Source organism: Mus pahari, chromosome 1, assembly GCF_900095145.1.
Source record: "Mus pahari chromosome 1, PAHARI_EIJ_v1.1, whole genome shotgun sequence".
NCBI lineage: Eukaryota > Metazoa > Chordata > Mammalia > Rodentia > Muridae > Mus > Mus pahari.
This window is the reverse complement of record NC_034590.1, coordinates 152283066-152297242: the sequence shown is the minus strand read 5'-3', so window position 1 is coordinate 152297242 and position 14177 is coordinate 152283066. Positions and strand designations below refer to the sequence as shown.

At 43.4% G+C, this 14177-nt stretch overlaps 1 long non-coding RNA gene across 1 annotated transcript; it reads right to left on the bottom strand.

Annotated features, from left to right (window-relative positions):
- Nucleotides 1-3036: 3036 nt before the first annotated feature.
- On the bottom strand, nucleotides 3037-8144 carry LOC110337138. The gene is made up of 3 exons (XR_002381247.1): nucleotides 8093-8144; nucleotides 6197-6307; nucleotides 3037-4150 (listed from the first exon to the last, which is right to left on the bottom strand). It is a non-coding gene; the product is annotated as an uncharacterized LOC110337138 (long non-coding RNA).
- Nucleotides 8145-14177: the final 6033 nt, after the last annotated feature.

Here is a 14177-nt window from a genome sequence, read left to right as displayed (position 1 = left end):
CATCTTCCAATTCCACCTTGAGTTTCCTGGAGTGGTTGTGATTGGAGCAAGTTCTGAAAGAGCAGTTGGACTCTAGCAGCTGTCATGGTTTGCAGTGGTCCTTGCAGCTGGAATAGAGCTCTCTCAGTGTCATGGGGTATTCAGTAAGGCTGAACTTCTTTGGGCAGGTCAGTCAGTTGCCAAGGAAAGAGTACATGACTAACAACTCAGAGGCCACGGCAGCCAGGCTTTCATGCAAGGGGCCAGATGGCCCATTCTTGACACCTGCTCAGTTATGGGAAAAATATCAAAGGATGCTTATAATAAGGAACTAATAAATTAATATTTTTAGCATTACCTAATGATGCTGAATCCCTCATCATGGGCCTCTCAGGAGGGTTGGCTTTTTTTGATCTGTCTTAACCATACTGATGATATTCAACTACGTTTTTCAACAATTAAATCTTTCATTTCCAAAGCCTGTAACTAACTTACAGAGTAACTTACACTTGTTTGTGTATTAAATCTGTTTGTTCCTAAGCTGGGGACATGCATTTTATACATTAATGACTCATCATCAATTCTGTTTGCTACCTCTCTCTGTTCATAGTCTATGGTCCTAAAGTGTCTACTGAAAATTGATGACGAACCTACCTTCAGAGTTGTAATTTCTCGCTGGTCTTGAGTGAAATTTTTATGGTAAAAGAAAGGAAAGTAACTTGCTAGGGCTTGCTGTCTGCTTCCAGCAGGAGTGGGTGTATTATGAGGGTCTTGGGGTAAGGAGTTGTCACCTAGGGGCATTGGCATGAACACATAATTGCTAAACTGGGAGAGAAGACAACTCAGAGAATGAGAATGTCACAGGTGATTAGAAAGTGAAAGTACCAGCTGGCAGTGCCAGGGCCACCTACCTGAAAGGGGCTGAAAGTGAAAGTGACAGCCAGGAAGAAGAGGGCCACAGCCATGGGGTCAGAAAAAGCAACATCCACCGAGGAAGGAAAAGAAAGAAAAGAGCAAATTATATTAAAATAGACAAACATCTGTCACCATGAGAGGGGGCCCAGATTGTGAGACCATGATGGAACTCTGGGTACAGATTTATAGGATTCTGGGGTCCTCACCTTTCCAGACTCTCTCCCATTCCCCATCAGTGGTTTCACCTGGAGTAATTTTCCAGGAATCCCATTGAAGGGCCAGCCATTTGTAACAGTTACAGCATCCTGGGATGAGTGGAGAACAGTCTCAGGAGCAAGCTACAACCCCTGCCTTCCTGATCAACTAAGTTCCCTTGACCCTCCATCAGGCTGGGTAGAAATGGGCAACCAAAAGAGATGTCTGAGTTGCTGGTTTTCTGGATCACTTCATGCTCACAATTAGGAAAATGAGAGTATTTATCCTTCTGCCAGCTCCTTTCTAAAAATGAGACACCTGTATTCTAGCAATTGAATTTTTTGTTAATATTTTATTACTTATGCTCTTATTGTATTTGTTCCTCGCTCTGTACTTCAAAGATTATATACTGTGGTTGACACAAAGAAGTTGCTCAAAAATGTTTACTAAGGCTGTAGAAATGGTTCATCAGTTAATGATCTTTCTGCACAAGCATGAAGACCTGAGTTCAGATCCTGAACATCCATTGAAATACCAGGGATGGATGCATGCTCCTGCAAACCCAGTGCTTGGAGGGAGGGAGATAGGAATCTCTCTAGGGCTCACTAGCTGCCAGGCTAGCCAAAAAGTTGGTGAACTCCGATTCAGTGAGAGACCTTGTCTCAAGGGAGCGGGGCTGAGAACAATAGAGCAGGACACTTGGCTTCATGTGCATGTTTGTGTTCATCCCCCCCCCAACACACACACTTAGTGGATCCATAAAGAAAAATAAAAAAGAAATTTAGTTAAAAATTAAAGTCTGAGGAATTCTAACACTCCCAAAAAGTGGAGGCAAAGATGGAGGAGCAGGATCAGAAATTCACTGTTGTATTCTGGCCATTCTATCTGACTACAGGAGCCCTTGAAATGCCAGTAAAAGCATCTCTCAGGAAGAGAATCTTGGGACTTTCAACTCTAAAGAAGCAGGGACCACAAGAAAACATGAACAAGCAGATTTCCATATATAAGCAACATTCAGTTTCTCCATCATTACTTCACCTGTCCATTGCTTTGGATTTTCTACTTGTCCAAGCCAAGCAGGCTTTCTCTGCTGGAGTCTCATCTGTCTACTTAGGCATGTCAAAAAGGTTCTAGATGCATCATTTGCCTTGACACACTGTGTTACAAATGGTCAGTATCGACATAGTGACTCTCCATCACCCCTGCCAAAACTTCTTGCTGTTCCCTTTCTTCTACTCTTGGTATTTTCTTGGTATATTCTTCTACTCTAAGGTATTTTTCAAAATACCATAGTATCTCTAAAAGCTCTGGTGATACACAGGCACTTCTCTGAGAAATGTCACTAGACTTAAAGCAGTGTAGGGAAGTGGATAACACTCTAAAAATCCCTACCCCTTTTATCATCTCTAAAATCCTCTCTTAAGACTTGAAACTTGAGGCTGAGGTAGGAGGACAGCAGCAAGTTCACGGCCACCACAGGCTATAGAATACCGGGTCAGCGGGGACCATATTACAAGAACCTGTGAGGCAGGGGAACATGTGATGCTGGTAAAGTTTCCAACAATTATGAAACCAATCTCAAACTGCTATGACTGTTTACAGAGAAAGCAAAATTGGTCAAGGGTCCCCATGTAGTACACTCAGAAATCCTTTGCCACATTGGCATCAACACAGGCTGTTCCAGCCAGTGAAAGGAAGCACGGATGTAAGGCAACTCTGAACTGCCAAAGTGAGGTACTGACAAAACACATGTATCCAAAAAGATTTGGATTATTTCTGTAAGTCTGACTCTCCTGAGGGGGGAAAAAATCTTAAAGATGAGAGTAAATGTAGAGAAAATCTGTATATAAAGGGAATACTCATCACACAAAAAGTCGGTACTGTTATTTGTTTACTATCACATTTTTTATTTATCAGCAAAATAAAGCAATAGTGAAAGTGCAATATGCTGATAGAAGACGAAAGTTTTATTGTGCTGAGTCTGAAATAAATTGCCTAAAAATACATTTTCCCAAGGTTTGTTCCCCAACACAGGAAAATGCTATATCCCCAATGCAGCCGCAATAAAAAAAAATTGATTATTAAAATCAAGGGTGTGTAGAGATACCACTGATTGGGCTACTATGCTGAAGAAATGCTTGCAGAGGAAACAATCTACGATAACAAGGGGTAGGAATTTAAGTTTTCCAAAAACGGAGTCATCACGAAGAACGCAGTTTTTGGTTTAGGTCACAATATTTGGTTTATGTATGGGCTTAGATTAAGTCCCTTGCCCTCTCTCGGTCTTGGTTTCTCAATACATAGGAAATAAAAATAACAGCTTCTGTCTCTCGGATTGTTGAACAAGGCACAGCATGGTTGGCTTTGAGCTCAGTGACTGGCCTTGTGTAATGGGCCACGCTCCTCCTACTGTCCCCATCCCATCAGCAGAATCCGATTGCACCCACTTCCGGAGGCCTCTTCACCTCAGCCGCCCTCGGTCGAGCGCGTATCCTTCCGCGTCGCGTCGCGTCACTTCCGGGAGCCTCAGGACCGGGCTCGGCATCATACCCGGATGTAACTGTCATGGCCGACGCCTGTGAGCGCTCGCCATGGACGTGGAGTTAAGGGCTGCCCGAAAGGCGTTTACAATTAGGGGTTTCGAAGCCTGTCGCCTAGAGGCAATGGACGGGCGTGCCGCGAGGCAGGGTGCCCCCTGGCGGCTCCCAGACTGCGCTCCCGCACGCCTGTCAACCTGTCAGGCGTCTCTAGACGAGTTGCTCCCCCTTGGCCGGGCGAGGCCGCGCGGCCCACTCAAGCCTCCCTTTGATCCTTTTGCTTTCCAGGCGCTGGGCGCGCATCGCGGCCGCATCCTACAGGAAAAGGCGGGCCGGGCGCCCGGAAGAGGTGGGGGCGCTGCGGCCTGTCAGCGGCGGCGCTAGGGACCACTCACTGAGTGCCATTAGGCGCCTCCGCCCCATGGGGGTCCTGGCCAGATCTCAGCCAAGATTGTCCTCGCTGTGGAGCACTCTGCTGACTCAGCCACACGCAGACAGTCGGCCCTGCCCTAGATTTCTGTTATCTGAGTCTCTAGGATGGGTTGCGGTGCAGTCTGATTGGTTTCAGAGTTCTAAAAGAAGAGAGAGAGAGAGAGAGAGAAAAAAAAAAAAAAACAAATATAAGCAAAGCAGTATTAGTTTATAATTCAGAATTCATAAACAGTTCTACATGTTGAGTCATGATAGTGTTAAAGATATGATTTTAAAAGAAGAGTACTTGTAAGACAAGAATAAATACGAACATTTAGAAAAACTGAACTCTGCTACTGCGGTGAGTTGCAAGAGGAAGACAAGAGTTCCTCATAAGGTTGTCGCTGCCAAAGGTTTCTGAAGATATTCTACATACATTCATATTTAATTACATTTTCTCTTAGCAGGACTGGGGAGTCCTAAAGATCTTGTCGATAAGTAAGCAAAAACAAACATATGTATTGGCTTATTAACAGTTCATAGTAGTTAAAGTCAACTTATACCAATAGGATTAAAATCTCAGTTAAAACTTTTCTTATCTGAAATATGTAATATCAAAGACAGACTGTAGCTGCTACATTCATAGAAACACAAATGTAGAAGTTAGTACTTAACAGCAAGCTGACTTCACTTGGAAGTATTGTAATTTAGACTGTCACCCAAAGTCTCACAATTTTTAGAGATGACTTGGAAAACGTTTTTAAAAAGTAATAATAGTAAAAGAAAAGAGGAATCGCGGCCATGACCCATTTTCAAAATATCCCATTACTTAAAACATAAAATTAGAAAGCACCTTGAAAAACAAATTGTTTTGTTTTGTTGTGTTTTGTTTTGAGACAGTCTTAAACTATAGTTCAGGGAGCCTGGAATTCACTGTATCCCAGACTGACCTCAAATTTACATTAATCCTCCTGGCTCAGCCTGCTTATATTTGAGATTTTTATAATTATGTACTATGTGCAAAGCACTAAGGAATGAATGAGAAAGTACTTTAAAATAGGTCAAGTAAATCACAATCAGTTATTATGCTTCTGACCAAATTATGTTTCCTGACACACTTTAATCACCAAAGCTTGTGTTTCAGTGTGTGTGTGTGTGTGTGTGTGTGTGTGTGTGGTTTATATACTCACATGCAGTTTCAGTTTTTTTTGTTTTGTTTGTTTTGATTTAATATGATTTTTTTTTTTGAGACAAGGTTTCTTTTTGTAACCCTGGCTGTTCTGGAATTCTCTCTGTAGATCAGGCTGGCCTCAAACTCAGAGATCTGCCTGCCTGTGCCTCCTGAGGGCTGGAACTAAAGGTGTATATCACCTTGCTCATCAAGTTTCAGTATTTCAAAGAGAACAAAAGTGAAGTATTTGTTTATATACTGTATTTTGTTCTTTGTATTATTGAGATTATTATTTGTGTCAAATAAAGAGTTTAGTAATTTGATCATACATAGCCTAGACCCTTTCTGTTTGTATGATTTCTTGAATGCAAGTGTCCTGGATCCATGACATAGTTTCTGGACAAAGCAGTGCTAAAGTGGTTATTTTTGTTGTTGTTTGTTTAATTGCTTTAGTTGGGACATTAATCATTTTATTGAGTTCTTCATTATTGTAGTTAGTTGCAGGCCTTGTGTAATGTCTTTTAGTTGTGGGGTACTTGAGACTTCCTTTAAATTATTTCCTACTAAATATAAAATTTAGTAAGGCCTTGTCATGTATAGAAGACTTACCATATGCCAACCTCTGTTACCGTCCTGTAGTGTTTAGTTAATATTTATGGCAAGTTTGTGTAAAGTGGTCTTTAAACAGATGGAGAAACAAGGCAAAGAGGGATTTGTCCATGGTCAAAAGACTAGAACCATATTCTCTGTACCGTCCCCTCTTTCTCTTTCATTGTGTGTGTGTGTTGTACATGTTCATTTGTATGTGTGCATAGTGGTATGCATGAGTGTAAAGGCAGAGATCAAAGTCACTTGTCTTTCTCAGGCACTCTCCACCTTATTTTTTGAGACAGGGTCCCTCACTGAACTTGGAGTTCACAGATTAAGCTAGACAGACTGACCAGTGGGCTCCAGGGATCCAATGGTCTCTGGCCCCATAGACCAGTACCAGGTAGCAGGAGGTACCAGGCCCTTCCATCCTCTAGTTGGCAGCTGGTACCTGCTTGTCTCTGAACTCTGAGAGTTGGAAAGGTACAGGTAGTCTGTTGTGTTTCTGAACCTAGTGTCAGAAAAGAGACAATTTGCACATCCCAAATTATTCATTAAATTAGGGTCTATGTCTTAAACCAATGGGATGGGAAGCTTGGAAAGAGGACTAACCCTGGCCTATGAGGAAGGGAGGACAAGAATTTCCCACGATTGAGGGACATTACAAATTATTATCTTCCAATGAGTCAGCCATTTGCTGTGCTCTCTGCAGAGTGGACTACTCAGACCAGCTTTGTTTTCACTAGTCTCTTGGACTTACCATCCTATAACCCACGACTGAACCCAGGCTTTAAACATGCTAGGCAAATCTTTATGAGCTTCTTCTATTTGACATCCATTCCCTCAAAACTGAAAACAGACCCAGACTCAGCTACACCTACCCTGATTTGTCTGTTGGGGAAAAAATAATTTAAAATGTTCTAAATTATATCTTTCTCACATTTAGTAAATTAACCCATGGAACCTTATCGTTAATCTTAATTTATTTTAATTTTTTGAGACAGGGTCTTGCTATGTGGCTCATGCTATCTTTAAATTTGGTATATAGCCCTGACTAGCCTCAAACTCCTGGAAATCCTCCTGTCTCAGCTTCCTGAGCAATAGGATTACAGATGTTCACTACCACATCTGTCTGAACCTTTTTATTCCTTCAGATCTTGAGACATCCAGAATCCTTAAAAGGATCTTTTCCTATTGAGATTTTCCTATTGGGATTTTCTTCTAAGCCCTCACACTGATTCTGTAAGTTTCTCTGCTTCACATGTGTTCTCTCCACCTACGGCTGTCTGACTACACCCTAACTGTGATGTCTCTGATTTCCAAAATGTCCAAGTTTAAAAGAATGTACATCTTGAATTTAGGCAGCTTTCCCATCTTAATTATATATCTTTATAGCCTTTTATTTCTGTGTTGTATGGTTTTGATATATAGAATTCAAAGTTAAAAATGAAAAGGCTCTTGCTGGGCATAGTGGTGCCAGCCTGTAACTTCAGTTCTTGGTGGTGCCAGCCTGTAACTTCAGTTCTTGGTGGTGCCAGCCTGTAACTTCAGTCCTTGAGAGGCAGGGATAGGCAGTCACACTAGCCTTCATTATATAACAAAACTCTGTCCCCAAAATAAAGCAAAGCAAAACAAAACAGAAGCTCTGTGGTAATGGGATAGTAGGAACCGTTTCCACCATTCTCACAATCAGACACTAGCACAATGCCTAAAATGCAGTAAGTTCTAGGTAAATATTTGCCAACTGAAAACATGCTGGCACAAGTCTGTAATGCTAGCATGAATGAGGTGGAGGGAGGAGGATTGGGAATTTAAGGTCAGCCTTAGCAACAAAGGAATGGGGTCCTGTCTGAAAGATACCCCTCCTAAATTGCTAAATTAATTAAGCAAATCTTCATATTACAAATGCATTTTTAAAAGAGTACACTTGGCTTTAATTTTATATAAAATACAGTATACCAAAAGTGCAAAAGTAAGGCTGGAAAGGTGGCTCAGCAGTTAAGAGCACAGACTGCTCTTTCCAGAGGACCTGGGTTCAATTCCCAGCACCCACAAGACAGGGCACAGCCATCTGTAACTCCTGTTCCAGGGGATCTGACTTCCTCACACACACACACACACACACACACACACACACACACACACACACACACACTTGTATTTACACACAGGCATCTACTCCCTCCAGAAAGGGAACTCCTAACATTGCAGTAGTGATTACAACAGTATACGATTTGGTGAAGCAATGAGTTTTTACTGGGGCTATTGACAGGAGTGTGGGTGAAGGGTTACTTACAGGGAGCAGGGAGACTCCAAAGCAGCTGCTACACAGAAAAGTAAGGACCAAGAAGCTGCAGAGCCCTGTGCAGCTACTCCAATGCCGGAGAGAGGGAGACTCCTCTCCACAGATGTTTTCTCCCTTGTTTTCTGCTGTGGGAGGGTCCTTGAGACTCAAGTTTCTGTCCTTCCAGACTTGTGACTTTTTGTTTACCTTCTAGTCTCCTGAGTTTCTACCTATATCCTGGAGGGACGGTTTTAAAATACAATAGTACAATTGGTTACAAACCAACAACCAAATAGTTCTTAGGGGCTCCCCTCCAGAATCCACATGGAAAAGCCTGGGTACAGTGCCGGTGGGGGGGTGGGCAGCTTTGTGATTCTTTTGTGACTGAGAGATCCTCTCTAAAAACAATGTGGACAGCACCTGGGGAAAATGACACCCAAGGTCACCCTCAGCATGTGCACACACAAGTGCAGGCACACACACAGAAAGCACACTCTCTCCAAATTTCTGTGTGTGTGTTGTACATGTTCATGTGTGTGTGTGCATAGTGGTGTGCATGAGTGTAAAAGCAGAGATCGAAGTCACTTGTCTTTCTCAGGCACTCTCTACCTTATTTTTTGAGACAGGGTCCCTCACTGAACTTGGAGCTCACAGATTCAGCTAGACAGACTGACCAGTGGGCTCCAGGGAGCCAATGGTCTCTGGACTCCTCGTGCCGGGGTTACAAGGCATGCCACTGTGTGCATGCAGCTCCTCTGTGGTAGCTGGGAATTCGAACTCGGTCCTCAAGCTCCTTACCGATGGAATCTTCTCCCCAGTCTCCCCAAATAGCATCCTATTAACATCAACCGTCTTTTGTCCCTTAGAGCAGTCTTGTAAAACTGAGATGCTGGTATATACAGACTTAAACAAGAAACCCAACTGGTTTTATTTTCAAAGTGGCTAAAAATCTTTACAGTAAGAAAAGTTATAAAAATGTTGAAAGCGTATTACATTCTCACATCGTGGAGATGTGTACACTTACAGATAGCTTGAGAGTTTTCTGAGTTCTGAATTTTAAAATCTATAGTTGAAAGATGTTTTGAAAGTGTGTGAATAGACAAGTGCTCAGATAGGGGGTGAAGGAGAATCTGATGCTCCAGCCTAATTAAAGTGACCCTCATGAGGTCTGTACTTGTGTTAAAATGAGAAGGGGGCTCAGGAATCACAACCGTGCTGTGTGTAGACGCTTCCCTGCAGATAATCCGCTGCCTGTTCTGCGTTTCTCTAATCTCACTCGTTCTTTTTATCCTTGACATTGTCACTTGAAGAAGTTGGTAAAGCCAGGAGAGCTGATTATTCTGGCTAATGACCACCTAAGGGACTGTTTCAGAAGGCATTGAGAGCTTTGCTTTTATCACAAAAGGGATGGATTTTTGCTTTGTTTTCTTGTTTCCTGCCCCCCCCCTCCAGATGGAACTAGGCCATGCCCTTGGTATTGGCAATCCTAAGCTCCAGAGACTTAGAGGATGGGCCCCGGGAACCCAGAGGCTTACAGTGAGGCCTTGATGACTAAGGACTTTCAAAGCCAGAGACTTGCAGCTGTGGGTACTCAAGTAAGGGGCATAAGGGGACTTGAGTGCCAGTGGCCTGGCACCTAACATCTGGAGTTACAGTGCAAGCTGAAGACATTGAGATCTTAAGCTTTGGTGACCCTCTGGAACCTTTCCAGTGCCCCGTTCATGGTCTCTCGCCTTCCACGATCTTTCCTTTCTGCCGTTTCTTTACTTAGCAGCTATGGTCATCTGTAGCCCACACAGGCTCTACTTCCAGCCACTCTGGAACTCTACAGCCTCCTCTTAGCTGCTGAGTTGAGGGGTTATAGCTTGGAAGTCGTGAGGACTTATAGCTTAAGGGGTCTCTTGGATGCAACCGTCTGTAGCTACCAGCCAGAATTTTGTCTATGGTTTGTGCTACCAGACATCCCACACTACCCACGATAAAGACCATTTGAAAGATGATTTGACTGGGGTTTCATGTTGAAGTAGAGTGGGAGGGGGGCAGTGCCTGGGGAGGAGCCTCCTGGACTGACCCAGAGAGTCTGAAAAACACATCGATTATATAATCAGAAGAAGCGTGTGGCATGCTTGTGCATAGCTTCTAGGACCAACAATCTCAAGTCTTAAATGTGTACCCATCATGAGCTTTTCCTGAGTCACTCAAGGGAGCACTCCTCCAAGTTCCTAATGAGAATAGTTACAAGATGGGCGGGGTCCTCTGGGAGTCACAAAGGGCATGTCACAGCTGCAATGATGTCTCCTGGAGCCAGGACAAGCTTCCTGGAACTGCTTTGGTTAAAGCAAGGCCTCCTGCAATTGCAGTTGATACTTTTAGCAATAGCCATGGTAGCAGTGGGCTTTATAGTGGACTAGAGATCCCCTCAAGTAATCCAAGATTTGTTCACTGCTAAAAATGGCTGGGTTGCCATGATGGAAATCCAGTGTGTAGCTTAGGAAAGAACTATAGAACTGTTTGTTCTATAGTTCCCTGTTCAAAGCAGCTGTCAATCAAGTGGCTGGTATGATTGTTCCTAACAGTTTGGCTAATTGAAAGAAAAAAAATATTAAAGGATTCTTAGAATAAAGATCTACCAGTGAAGTTAATATTCTCAACAGTACTTAATAATGTTCCCCATAGGGGGAATTGGGTCCCTCTGATCTCATTTGAGAACATTTCTAATTTCTCTGTGCAACAGATCTTTCCCTGTCACTGTTCTTACATACTTAAGAAGGCAAACTTTGCTCTTCTATGTAATTGAAAGGATCCCAGTACCTTTCCCCCTTTGTGATGGTTGATATTACAAACTTGATGGGATTCAGAGTCACTTAAGATACAAACTTCACATCTGTGGGTGGTGCCAACGATAGTGGGGTTCCTAGATGGATTCAATAGAAAGAGAACTGAACAGCCAAATCGCTCTCTGCTTCTTGACTGGGCACCTGCTGTGACCAGCCACCTCAGGTTCCAGCTGCCCAGTCTTTATTGTGGCCTCAAATTGAGAGCCACAGTAAACTCTTTCTTTAAGCTGCTTTGTTAGGGTTCCTTCGGAACAATGAGAAAAATAAGTAGTATACAATTTCCCTCAGACATCATAATTTCTGTGTGTCTCATACTTCTCCACAATTCTGACTTGAGTTTGAGTCACTCAGTTTCACTGGCAAAGAAGGACTGTGGTGAAGAGGGAGGTTCCTTACAAGCCTCTCCCTTCCTGAGAGACTCCCTGAGGGAGAAATGGAGTGCTGGGGAGGAGCAGCACACCTTGAGTTGATGAGCCTAACTTCCCCTGGCAGCTCTGTTTCCTGACTCCATGAGAGAACCAGTCTGTTCACTCATTTCAGTGATGCAGGGACTTGTGTTGCTCACACTCACCTCTAGTTCCGGTTTACCTTCTCCAGGAGCTGCGATGAGAAGGACACTACCACTGCTCTGACTTCAGGGACTTGAGAACATCTGCTTCCCTCAGTCCTCCCTGGCCCTCCAGAGCTCCCCTGCGTTTTCATCCCCCCGCAGATTATCTCTGTGATTCTCAGAGAAGAGAGAATCCATACAACAGGGGCTTCTCCCGTTAGTGTCACAGGACACTCTAGCATTTCCCTGATGCCCTTCTTTGTTCTCTTCTCCTTTCACATGAAGGAAGAAAGGAAAAAAGGAAGGGAGGGAGGGAGGGAGGAAGGGAGGGAGGGAGGGAGGGAGGGAGAGAGGGAGAGAGAAAGGAAGGAAGGAAAGAAGGAAGGAAGGAAGGAAGGAAGGAAGGAAGGAAGGAAGGAAGGAAGGAAGGAAGAAAGAAAAGTTCTTTTCTGGGCCCAGGCTCTGGGTGCCTTCCCTGTTCTGCCATTTCAAGCCCCATTAACTCCTTCATGCTGGTGCTATCCCAACCATTGGATGCTCTGAAACCCATCTACCTTAGAAGAAAACAAATCAACCTTCTTCCAGAACGTTTTCTTTCTCAGTTGAACGCCTTTTTTTCATGCCCATGGTTCATGAAAACGTGACTTTACGCCCTCTCCTTTTTTTTTCACGTTGCTATTCCTCTTAATTCTTTGGTCAGCTGCAATATTTTACCTCCACTCAAGTTAACCAGTTTTAAAGTCACTCGTTACCACATTATTTCTAAACTCACCACGTACCTCTTAGGCTCTAAGGATGACAGATGAACACCCTTTGCTTGAAGTCTTTTTCCTTGGACCCTATTGACAGTGCTTCCTGGTGGCCAATTAGCTATCTCTCTAGTCATTCTTCCTTGAGTTTCTAGAAATCTTCATTCGTCTGTTGTCTTATTTTCATATCTATCCCTTCATAAAGCATCTGTCACACTCCACTAAGTATACTACTTATTGGAGACTGAGAAAAAATTGTTTGTAGCATTTAGACGCTCCAGAACAGGGCAATCCTTAACATAAACCCAAAGTTTACTTAGCATGTGTTTTCAAGTGTCTCGCAGTTATATATGTTTGCTTTCATTCTAGATTTAAAAACCAAAGACCAAAAACCAAAAACCTGTTGCTTCAAGACCTGTACCCCATTTTCATAGAAACTTTTACAGAAACATTAAAACCTTTGAATGTTTCTGGTGGGGTAGTTAGGGAGATATCTAAGCAGATAAAGTGCTTGCAAGGATGGGAGTTAGGATCTCCTGAACCTATACAAAAGTTGGGAACCTGCAATTCTAGCATGCTGGAGGTAGAGAGGTGGTCCCCAATGCAAGCTGGCTAGCTGCAGTAGTTATAAATTGGCTTCTTCAAGGTTCAATGAGAAACCGTGCCACAAATTTTTTTTAAAGAGGAGTGCGTGAGAAAACATCCAACATCAACTATACAACTACACACACACACACACACACACACACACACACACACACACAGACTAAAGAGAAAGCGTCTTTAAAAGGTTAAGGGTTTAGGCTATAGCTTGGAGACGGTATACTTGCCTACCATGTAGGTAGCTCTATGGGTTAGATCCTTAGCCCTGCAAAAAAAAAAAAAAAAAGAAAAAAAAAAGAAAAAGAAAAAGAAAAAAGATTAAGTTAAAAAAAGAAGGAAGACTGTGGAAAGTGGAAATGAAGATGGTTGCATAAACTGAGGGTTTGGGCAGCAGATGTATAAACTGGGACATGACTGTTCCAAAGTATGGTCGAGAAGGTTTTTACTGTGGACATGAAGGAGAGTACGGCCAGAGGGATCTAGACGAGTCCACAGCAGGGATCTAGACAAGTCCAGAGCAGGGAGAGAAAGTAGTACACTGACCATGGCCAGCAGACTGGGCTAGGCCATGGGTATGAAGAGAGGAAGGAAAGAGAACAAAGGAGACCAAGAGAGAGGGGCATGGGATCCATGGGCAGGCAGGCAACAGACCCACGGATAGCCCCTGCTCCAGTTGTTGGGAGTCCCAGATGAAGATCAAGCTCATCTGCTACATATATGTGGGGAAGCCTAGTTTTAGCCTGTACTCACTCTTTGGTTGGTGATTCAGTCTTTGAGAGTCCCCAAGGATCCAGATGTGTTGATGCTGTTGGTCTTCCTGTGGCGTCCCTGTCCTCTTCAGGTCCCTCAATCTTTCTCTCAACTCTTCTGTAAGACTCCTGGAGCTCCATCTAATGTTTGGCTGTGGATCTCTTTCATTGGCTGCTGGGTGGAGTCTCTCAGTGGACAGTTATGCTAAGTCCCCATCTGCAGGCATAACAGTATCACTAATAGTGTCAGGGATTAGTTATTGTCCATGGGATAGGTCTCAATTTGGGGCAGCCATTGGTTGGCCATTCCCTCTGTCTCTGCTCTACCTTTGTCCCCTGCACTTCTTGTAGACAGGACACACTTTGGGTTAAGTGGGAGAGGATATGCCTAGTCCTGAAGTGACTTGACGTGTGTGTGGTAGTGAGGTGTTAGTGGGGAGTGTGACACCCAGAGGGGGATTCCCCTTATCAAAACAGAAGGAGAAGATGGAAAATGGGGAGGACTTATATGAGGGGGTACTGGGAAGAAAGGAGGGACTGATTCTAAGTTGTAAAGTGAAGAAATTTTTAAAAATTAAGCAAAACCAAATAAGAAGGATAACCAACAGC